Consider the following 11,489-nt stretch of genomic DNA (forward strand, 5'->3'; position numbering starts at 1 on the left):
CTACTTGCCCAGGTCTGCCTCGTGGACAAAGGAATGGGGGGAGACCAAGCATTGACATATAGAAGCAAGTATTGATTACTATATGGATACTTGGGAACCCTGAGTGCCTGCAATCAGTGGCCGATCGATTTAACATAACAAAATCGAGCGTATTTCGTGTTTATCGCAGAATTTGTGAAGCGATCGCCAACAATCTTTCCGGTCAATATATGAAGTACCTTTTAGCCTTGGAAATTTAGCACCGCTAGGAAAAATGACTAATTTCATATCTTTCGCCCAAAGGAACGCGTTGGATCAATGATCCAACGTTCTGCCTTCAGATCGAGCAGATCAGTGATCCGATAAATCCTTGTCCAGAGTGGATTTAATAAATCACTGATCTTCTCTAATCACTAATCGACTTCATCGCCCAGAATGCCGCGACACAGCCAATAGCGCCAAATTTGAATTCTCGTAATTGAAAACACGTGAAACAATAAAGAAAATGGCCAAAAACGGCCTAATGCCTTGTGTGTTTTACTAATTTTTACACAACTCAGCCCACTCAGCGATAAGGTACCCCCTGGCTTTTGTAGAAGAGGTGTTCAGCTTTTATTTAAGACGCTCATCCAAGTCGTTGGTCTTCGATAAGTTTAATCTAATTTATCTTGAAAATGCGGCCGTTTCGCTTAGCATTCGTATGGAATATGAACTGATTAGTATTCAGGTTGATTTTTTTCTCCACAAAAGTACTTCGTGACTTAGGTACCCTCTCGTAAAGTAAGTTTAAGTAAGTTTGATATCTCAACTAAGATTTGGCGGAATTTCGCGTTAATACGAGAGCCACAAGTGTCATAAAAAAGGATCATCCGAGTCTCCGAAAGCTACATCGAAATGTCCTAAAAGCCCTCGAAAGTTGTTCCTTTTGAACTCCGGCACTAACTCGATCTCTATGCGCCTATCAAGGAAACCGTTCCCTGGTTGTAGATCGCAGAAATTAACCTTTCTTTTAAGAATGCTGACAAGGATCATGTCAGGCGTTTACTATACTACAAACTATGGCACTGCGCTTACATGGAGGAAACCACTGAGAGTATCTGGGGAGCATGGAGCGACTTCTTTTTATCTGCTGTTGACGAGTGTATTCCAAGGCGCAGAATGAAGAGAAAAACGAAGGTGCCATAGATGGAAAAAGATCTACTAAACTATGCATGAAAAAGAAAGCGCGGTACAAAAAGGGAAAAAGATCCTCTTGTAGCTAACGCCAAGCCACAAGAGACTCGGGTAATTTCCCGAGTTTCTTAGTGCGCATTCCAAACACCCGTGTGCGGGCAAAGCGTGGTGCAAACGTCAGATTCAGAGTAGTCAAAGTTGTCTTGTTAGTTTCGGACTAAAATGGACCATCTTCTTAAGATTCCTCAAGATAAGACCGGTCCATTACCCTCGTTGCTGGACAAAGGTTTACGGTTCTTTCTGTATCCTGCTGAGGAAACTGAAGAATTTGTAATTCCGCTTGCTTGTATTCGTGAATTGTTTAGATCGAATTTGGATCTATTTATCGTCGAAGGGTCACCGGTAACAACTCTTTTCATGACGATTAAATTAAGTATTGTAAATTCAACAAGTACGTGAAGAAAGAGTGCAACTCCGCACCAAGACAATATGTAAAAGATAAAAAGTACGAAAAAGTCTCTCTCATACTCGGTAAACTAATATCCCTTCACCTAAATTTTCCAACAATCGCTAGACTGTTCTCTCAAATAACTGTGTTAAGCGTTTGGCTAAAAGCAATCACTATTTCATCGGTGACTCTCGATAGATAGCTAGATAGATAGATATCTTTGTTAAAAATCACATGGCAGCCTAATAAGGCTGAATTGCATGATTGTTTACATATGTCTGAGTGAAACGCTTGCTGCGCATTATTGGGTTAACAAACTGACGTTGATTTTTAAGATTATAAGTAATATGGTTCTTCGGTGGCAAAAAATGATGAAGCTTGTGCTCGGTATTAGACATTGTTGGTTCAAAAAATTTATTACATTGTTGGTACGTCTATCTTTCAATAAGTTCAAGTTAAACAATGAATGGTTGTCGAGATATATTAGGCCAGGCGAGATTATAGATAGGGCGCGTTTTTGAACACGTTTTATGTCGTTACTTATATAATCAGGCAGTACACGATGGTAAAGAGGAGCACAATATTCGAGTACAGGTCTAATACAAGTAAGATAGAAACTAATGATATCACGAGCCGGAACTTTGGCGCGTTTAAGCTATTTGAGAAAGAACATCCGCTTATTAGCCTTTTTGAGTACGTCAGAAATATGACAGTTCCATTGTAGGGTGCTGGCTATTGTTACGCCTAACAGTTTAACACTGTTTACACGTTCAAGTTCCTTAGAGTTGACAGTAATTACATCAAACTGGTGTTGCGTTCTTTTAAAGTCAATCAGCAGTTCTTTACACTTATCTGGGTTCAGCTGAGGCTTGTTTGTGATAGACCATTGCTCCACAGCTGTAACAGCGACTAGCATTGCACTTTTCCACGCCTCGAAGCCAGGTGTGTGGAGATCATAGATCATCAGGATGAAGAGCCAGGGTCCAAGTTTGGTGCCTTGAGGCACTCCAAACGGAACGGGTCCCCATTCTGAGAAACAGTCACTTGAAAGCTTTACACGCTGCCGCCTGTCCATAAGGAAATCACAGATCCAACGAGCAACCCCGATCAGGATTGCGCGACCCAAGAATCTTGGCTGCCAGAGTATTGTGATCCACAAGGTCAAAAGCCTCTCTGTAATCCAGGAGCACCACACGCACCGCAGAACCGGTCCCGTCCGTGGCTTGCGCCCAGGCGGGCACCATTGAAATGAGAGCATGAAGAGTTGAAGATTTTGGGATTGCGCCGAATTGGTTAAGATTAATCAGTTCCAAGACTGCAGGGCCAATACATTAACTAACAACAAACTCCCCTGCTAACTTGGACAGAGCCGGAGCTAGGGAGATGGATCTGATATGGTTGGCGATGATGGTCACAGGTTTTACTTTCATCAGCGGTGAAACGTCAGTATCCTTCCACGACCGAGGAAGCTTCTGCTCGGCGAATGATGAGTTCAGAATATCGCAAACCGGGGAAGTTAGAAAGCCAGCATATTCCCGAAGGAGCCAGTTGGTGATGCCATCAGGGCCACTGGCCTTTCTGGGATTCAGCTCTAAAAGAACCTTAAAAACCTCTGATGGGCTGATCGTTAAGACTTCAGAGTTGTTCGAAAATGGAGGAAAACACGCAAGCGGGCTATAATCCTGCATTGGCTCAAGAAGAGCCGTATTGATCATATTTGCAGTGTCTAGGTTGGAGGGTAGCGCGATCCCGTCGGGGTGAAGATACGAGCATATGACTTCGCCACCAGTTGCCAGAGCCATACCCGCTATCATCTTGACCTCATTCCACCACTGGCTGGGTTTGGTGGTCTTAAGGTTGGCGACTTTGGTTGCATAGAACTTTCCGCGACACAGCTTCCGCTCACGATTAGTGATGTTACGAAGGTGTCTGAAACGCTTAGTATCACCATGTGCATATGCCTTTTGACGCGACTTAATAGGAGCTTTAAACTCAGCAGACACCCAGGGAGCGTCATTTACGTGAAGTTTAATTGTCTTGAGAGGCATGATGGTGTCTAGGCCAATCTTCACAAGGTCTTGAAAAAGCTGCAACTTGCTTTCGCAGTCGGGCGCAGAATCTAGAACGGACCAATCTATGGAGCCCAGATACCTGCCAAGCTCGCGTTTACGGCTTGGATGAGTATCCCTTCGAGTGAGAGAACGATGATTGCTAGTATTGCGCATGCTCCTCAAATTGGGCTCCAGTAGAACCACGAAATGGGCAGAAAGACCAAATGGAGAAAACGTTTGTACAAGATCTTTGTTGTAAAAATGAGGCATGTGGGTAATAATTAAATCCAGTGTCTGGTCACCCCTAGTTGGGACACGCACAAGCTGCGTAAGCTTGAATTGCGTTCGTAGCCGACTGATTTGAGACGGTTGAAGTCGCCGGTTAGAGGTATGCCAAACCCAGGATAGCTCGACTGAAAAAGTTATCTGCATTTCGCAAGGGGACATTCCCTGTCTTCAAAAAGGATGTGACGTCATATTCTTAGGGAACGAGAAAAAATTTGACAAGGAATCTAAAGAATCCATTTCGCTTAGAATTCTGAATGTTATTTTAATGAACAAAAATTCACTAAATTGTCCTACAAGGTACTGGTAACTACGTACCAACGTTACGTGATTTCAATAAAAATGCCATAATTGTGCTCTGTCCTGATGAAAAACGCTTTGGAAGAGGTGACAGAACAAGGCGTACTCGGGTGTTTCTCACACCAAAGAAGTTTTGACGTTCTGGAGCTGGGTACGTGGAACTGTTCTAGAACGGAGGGAGTAGTATAAAGGCAATAACTCAAGCATGTAGAAGAAAAATGCACAGCTTGGCTGTCTTAGAAACAACAAAAACTTCAATTGAAAACCTCAAACAGTTAAGAAAATACCGAAGGAAAAGGAATTTTGCCTGAACCTTTCTGTCTTTGAAGCGTACTACAAAGCGTGGATCCGAAAGTTTGAGGTTCGATTCCTCATAGGGACTCACAAAATGTATTCTTCGTCAAAACCTCTATGAAGTGACATACACATCTTCCTTCATCTTTTTGTCTTGTTGCACTACCGATTTTGACGCGTGAGGGCTGGCACATGAAACCTAAGCTTTCTTTCACGGCGATTTTAAGACAAATAATTCAGCCCATCACCTTCTTTTCAAACTATGAATTTTGGTTATAAAAGTAGGATTCATATTTTCGTGGTTTCTGTGACAGGTCGGTATTTTTGATATCGAAAGTGTAAGTAGGATGTTTTGTTACAAGAGTAAGTGGGCGGCTATTTATGGAGACAATCTGGAACGTTGTCCCATACAAAATGGAATTCGTCTTTATTTAGCAAAGGCTGAGTGATTTGTTCTTGGAAATTTCAAAGAAGTGTCTAGTAAATGATCGTTCTTTTCAGCTTTAATTTCTGTTTCGACAAACTGTCGCATATGAATGGGCAGTCATCGGACATACGTCATAATTTATTTCCGGCTAACAAAAATAGGACAGAATGTTTTTCAGTCTGTTATTTGATAGGGGAAGGGAAATCAATTTAACTTTGCCTATTCTGGGGGGTATTTCAAAATCCATATGTCAATGGATTTAAAGCATTATAAACTTCAAAAAATCCCGTCTGCAACAGAAGTAAAACATTTTAATTGGTCGTAGGTTTTTATCATAGAGACTTATGTCACCTTTAACAATGTGATCACATAATTTTTCTGTCACAAAAATATTTGCAAATTAGCTTGTGAATGCGTTGGACTTCGCGCTTATTTTCTTTGAGCGACTTTTTTAATTTTTCATTAAATGAATAGAATTTTTGTCATCTTTTTGTACATTGATAATCAGCTTTATTTAAATCGTTACCTATGCTTCTAGTGTCATCTCTGAATTGTAGATTGAAGCGAAATATGATTTCAAGTTCACTTGATTATAAACATTGAGTTGCAAGAATAGAACTCAGTTCCTGACCATTTAGGCCGATTTTGAGTGTTGTTTTGATGACAAGGCGCAGCATCAATCAATAAGGTAGGGAAGTGAACATTTTACGATTGACCTTGCACCCTTCACTAAGATTTAGTCAAATCTTTTTTTAATGTGAAAAATTTTCGAAAGGGTGTGAAATAGCTTTGTCATCTAATATTAAAATTTAGCATCATGTGTATTCGTTGAGAGGAAAATTTTCTGTAACTTGGTGTAAGTCCTCTAAGGTATATAACTTTAAATAAAGACAAATGACACGAAGTCTGCTGACGTTAGACCATGTCCTGTCTTACAACGAAAACGACTCACACCGAGCTTCAATGAGCATAAATCATTTTAGATGGATTGATGAGCAAAGCAAGTCGTAAAATACTCAATTAAGTGGCTAAGAGTGGCATGTTATCGATTACTTGGTGCCTACGGCATGAATACCACTCTGCGGCGAAAATCGCGATGAAGAAGTGTTGGCGAAACGAAGTTATTTTCATAACGGCATTAGTGCCACCAAAGCAACACTGACCTAAATCTCACTTGTCTTCTTCCCAGAACATTCCCTTCCGTGGAAGGCTTCTCTTCATCGGAATTTTTTCCTGTGTACACTTACACACACTTACACTTGTAAGCAATACCCTCATTCGTTAATGTCATGGCAAAGGTTGGCCTAGTGATAAGATATCAGACACTACACGTCAATATTTTCAGCGTTCATTTGTTATTGAAACATTATTTACTGTCACTCAATCTCGCCCACAGCTATTGAGAAACTTCCAAAGGAGAACGGAAGCATATTGACTGAACCGCTTCCTGAGTATTTGTCAGACTGTATATACCACGTCACACGTATCACGTGGAGCAAGATTCTGTAGGAGGTGCAAGGAATAAAAAGTAAGAGTTCGATTTACTACGGGTTATTCGATTTAAACCTTAGGCTTGACAAGTTCACTTGTGATTTTCCTCTTGTCTTTTGTATTCAGGATGAGACGGTTTGCCTCGTACATCTTTCTAATGACTCTTCTGATGGTCTTGGTTTCCAAACGCAAAACAGAAGGACAACTGGGATTTAGATTTCCTCATATTCGCAGAGGTCGCACTTTAATTTATGTAAGTGTTAAAATTTTGTACGAAATTTTAGACGTCCTCAAGATTAAGCAGTTTCTCAAAGCAAATTTGGGTGAATAAAAGAGGCAGGAATACTAAACCTCAATAAGGTGATCAAATGGGAAAACTACTGATTTCTTTCGTGTTCCCTTACACCTACACTGGTTGTGCCGTTTGACCTTGAAAAAATTGAAATAAATTTTTATTAAGCAATTGGTGGATGATTGTAGTCCAAACACGGCGCAATTTCGTAAATACTAAATTATGTTTTCGTTCTTTTTTAGGGTTACTCAAGGATAAGAAATTCAATGAAAGATTCTAGAATGGAGCAGCGAAATGACTTCACTGCAAGGGAGAGTGACAAACTGGAAACTTCGCATCCGCTACACTGACAAAAATAAACATGTCATGAAGCTTTGGCATAAAAAAAAAAAAACAAAAAATAATAATCAAACGAAAGAACTATCAAATAACTGAGATATGTATTAATTACACCCGAGTTAAAATCAATTTCTGCCTGTTTGAATCAGTTGCTTCAGTTCACAATTAATTACTGGGTAGTGGTTTGAAAAATGACAAATGTTAACAAGTCAAATCAATCTTGTTGGTCTGAATATAAACCTTAATCTCCCGATTGCCTCATCGCCCATAATGGCGCTGTTTGATTGGTTATCAACGAGCTCTGTCTATTTAGGTCAACTGGTCAATTTGCAGATTTTTGGAAGGTTCGAGATAGCCCCATTCACTTTTAAGTGAATCAGTTAGTTTCCATTTCACACCCCTTCCTTTAAATGACCAATTTTTAAACTACCCCAGGAAGACAAACATTGATGTTTGCCGTTAGCGTCTCACGGTTTCGAAATATTCCTCCGATCTCTGGTTTTTGCTTATCTGTGTAAGCTTTCATAATAATTTTCCTCACCACACCGTAAAATGAACTCATAACCCGCTAGATAGAATTACATCAATCAAGAAAGTCTTTTGTTCCGCTTGAAGTCTTTCTTGAGAGAGAAAACAGTAGTGCTTGAACAAATCGAATATGAACACGGCACATAGGGCAGGCAAATGTAATACCAATGAAAAATTTAGTAGAAAGAGTTTGATTGTATTAAATCTAATCAAAGAGCCAACAACTTTCAAAGCCTCTGGTCAGAGGTGAATGACATCGGCTCTGAGAATTCATTTCTTATTTAAAGACTTCACGCTATCAAAGTGAAAAAGTTCGTTTATTATTAACATAGGGAATTATTATTTTTGACTAAATGAAGTTCCGCCCTTTTATAGATTCAAGAAGACTCGTTGAGTACTAAGATTGCCTCATATAATTCATTCGATCATAGAGATGACGATTGCAGGCGAAGTTATTCGGACAACGATGGTACCTACTTACGAGATGCAAGAGACAAATACCAATTAAAACCACTTATGCTATTTCGGCATCATTTGTATTTTCCAATTTGCGGTGTTTTCGGCAATCTGTATGCCCAAGCTGTCATTATAATTTTGATTGTTATTCTAACCCTTAAAATACTGAGAAGTCGTGAGTGTTTGTAAGTTGCTTGTCTATTTTTATCATAATTTGCAATTTTAACCTCGCTAATATCACATTTTATGAGCAAAATCGTGCAAACGCTCATGCTTGGAAATGAGCAGGTGCCTTGATAGGAAGGAAATCGTGAGTTTTATGTTTTAAGTTTTGTTTTAACCCAGGCACGCATCATTGACTGCTTCTCCACAAAATATTTCATGGTAAATTCCTTGGAAGGGTACAGTGTTTGAGAAATCAGCTAGCTATCTGGCAAACTAGGATATATTTATCTACAAAAGTTTTGTGCGATAGTAATGGAGAAATATTAAAAAATTTGGGAAGGTTTTCATGTTATCAGAAACAGATCACATTTCACTATGCTGATAAGGAGAAAGGTTTACATTTTCATTCTCCCTTTTCGAAAAGCTGAGGCCATTATCTATATATTCCACTCACCGCCAAATTATTTTGTTTCAATTCCATTATGTCACTTGAAATTAAGTAACAAATAGCTAGTAAATACATGTAGGTCCCGCAACACTCTTGATCCCGGATACCAATTATCATAAATTTTAAAGGAGTCTTCGTATTCCATTAATCATCGAAGAAATCACGGTTGGCTACCACTTGAGAAAAATCTACCATTCAATCTGCAGGTGAACTCTAAGAAACTGAACTGATTAGAGTAAGTTGCCTGAAAAAGCAACAAATGCTTGGCGGTATTTCGTCCGAAGATGAAAACTTACAGAACACCTTAGCAGCTATTGTGGCATCAGTCTCAGGCGCCAGATTGGACTATTCCATAGCAAATGGTCTATTTCATGACTTTCATTTTTCCCTTGTCGCACCTAACTTAAAAATTGCAAAAGTAGTGTTGCAGACAAGTGGGGGGCAGTTGTAGAAAGATCTAGCCCACATTTAGCCCTTGTAGATGCCATTTATTGAGGAAGTTCAATCTTGCCTTTAATGAAAATTATACAAATGACTTAAAACGACAAATTTAGAATCTCATCAGCGAGTTTTAATTTCAAGAGCAGGTTATTAATGCGTGCGAGATGCTGGACGTTAGCAGTTAACGACAGATAATGGCATGAAAGTTGGACAACGAACATTCAAATCTTAACTGTATAGTTCAAAGTTATTTTTTGAAAAGAGAAACTGAAACGTCATCAAGAGATACATTACCTTTTTGAAAAAAATTAAACGCTGTACTTAAGGGGTAAATATTTGGGTTTTCAGAAAAGAAACCTGTGAAAATAATGTTTCATTCATATTGAGTTTCAAATGGGTGAACCCGCTTTTGGATCACTGACCCGTATTCCGATAATTCTCTAATTTAAAACATTCTCACTAGACTCCGCGTGTGTTGCCGTCCCCCAGATCATAATGTGAGTTATATACGGGTCTTTCCAGGACGTATATCATTATTGTATGAGGTTAACTCACTCATGTTAATACATTTCGGCGATGAGGATGTTAACACTAAACTCGAAACGCGATATGCGGGAATAACAAATAATTCTAAAAATCGGAAGAATCTTGAACTTAACACGCAGAGTACTTTGAACCATATTTCTTCGGGAACAATGTCCACTATGTGGGCAAACAACAAACCAACGTAACCTCTCGTCAAAGATTTGTTTCAACCAGCGGAGCCTGTGATGACAGCTTTCAAGAGGATTGAGGATACCACTGAAAGAACTTATCATCAAAGCTTGGTGAAGTAGTGAAGCCGAAATCGCACGGTGGGGGAAGGAGTTACGAAGTGGACTGTATGTAGCAGCGTTGCATTAATTCACGAAACATCGCTATTTTGGCTAAACGCTACGGAAACACTTCAGACTGATTGGTATAAAAGAATCTCCAGAAAACATAATGGCGTCCGCTCGGGCAGTTAGACTTTCTTTGGATTAGATTACTTTGGCAGTGGAGTAAGCCTCATAGCGCGCAGTCGATATCATATCCGAAACGATCCATAGCAAAATTCAACGCGCTGATTCATCCAAATGAAGCTAACTTGGAGAATCCTCCCAAAAATTCAGAATGTCGTAGTAGAGGGGTCAAGCACCAAGCACTTAGCCCAAGTAAATGGATGGTCTATTAGTCCGCCCCCTGTGTTAAGTAACCAATCAAATCGCAGCAAAATGATAGACGAAGAAGCCAAAGCGTGGCTAGTTTTGCAACTTTTGTCCCCCCAAACGTTTATTCTTTCCAAAATAATTCATTATGCAGTTTAAAAAGGGATGTAATAACGTGGTAATTGAACTTCGGGTCGTGCAATTTCGGTCTGAAATCATCCTTATGATTTCAAACCAATCTCGCGCTGCGCGCTTTTTCGATTATAAAATCAAGCGTATGACTTCAGACCTAATAATACACATGCAAATATTTCAGGATGCTCATCGACCTCATTAACTGAGGACACATCAGAAAGTCGAAACTGAGGGCAGAAAGTTGAAACTAAATTGACTGTCAGGTAAGTCGCGAAAGCATAACAAAACAAAATTAGAAAAAAAATAACAACGTCTTAATTCAGAGTTTTGAGGGTCAATGCTAGAATCAAAAACACCCAACAGAGGAAAAACAACTGGTTTAAAGGCTGGCATCCAAAAACAGATGTGAAAGTATGAACCTGAAGCCCTAAATAAAATTCTCGAGGAGTTTTACACAACAGTTCGTACGAAAGACGGGGAAGTGATGGTGATCGTTACTGATGTCGATCCAAACCTAACTGGGAAAGAATACAAACCCTTAATTTTTCTCAAGAGAGTTTGAAGCAAATTCTTGAGGAAAATGCACTACTACTCCGGCAACAAGGCAAGGGCAAGCGGCCGAATTGTTGAGCCACAACGAAAACTAAAGACAACGAAAAGGAAAACGGTCATATTTTTGCTTGTATATTATTAACTATTAATCACATGATTTTTCTCGTGCAATTTGGGATAACTCAGCACTGGTAAATTTTTCAAAGACTGTAAATTGCATTCGCCCTACGGGCTCGTGCAGTTTAGTTGGCCTTTGAAAGAATTTACTCGTGCTGATTTACCCCAAATGGCACTCGAATCATGTGATTACCAATAAAAATTGCATTCCACTCAGTTCAATTATCAGTTATTATCAACCGAACGCAAAAAGTCGATACTTGACGGCGTGCTTCCTTTGAGAGGACGCTTTCGACCAAGAATCTTTAGTACAGAAAAAAAAGAGAAGAATAAGAAAAGCTGCATGCAGTTCATTCTTCCTCCCAAACACACCCGAACCAA

General features: G+C 39.6%; 1 long non-coding RNA gene across 1 annotated transcript; it reads left to right on the top strand.

The window, feature by feature from the left end:
• The first annotated feature begins 6,348 nt into the window (after positions 1–6,348).
• LOC149036437 (uncharacterized) lies at positions 6,349–7,208 on the top strand. Its single transcript, XR_016181820.1, has 3 exons — positions 6,349–6,485; positions 6,575–6,701; positions 6,983–7,208. It is a non-coding gene; the product is annotated as an uncharacterized LOC149036437 (long non-coding RNA).
• The last annotated feature ends 4,281 nt before the right edge of the window (positions 7,209–11,489 follow it).

Source organism: Pocillopora damicornis, chromosome 12 (genome assembly GCF_964200805.1).
Source record: "Pocillopora damicornis chromosome 12, jaPocDami1.2, whole genome shotgun sequence".
Classification (NCBI taxonomy): domain Eukaryota; kingdom Metazoa; phylum Cnidaria; class Anthozoa; order Scleractinia; family Pocilloporidae; genus Pocillopora; species Pocillopora damicornis.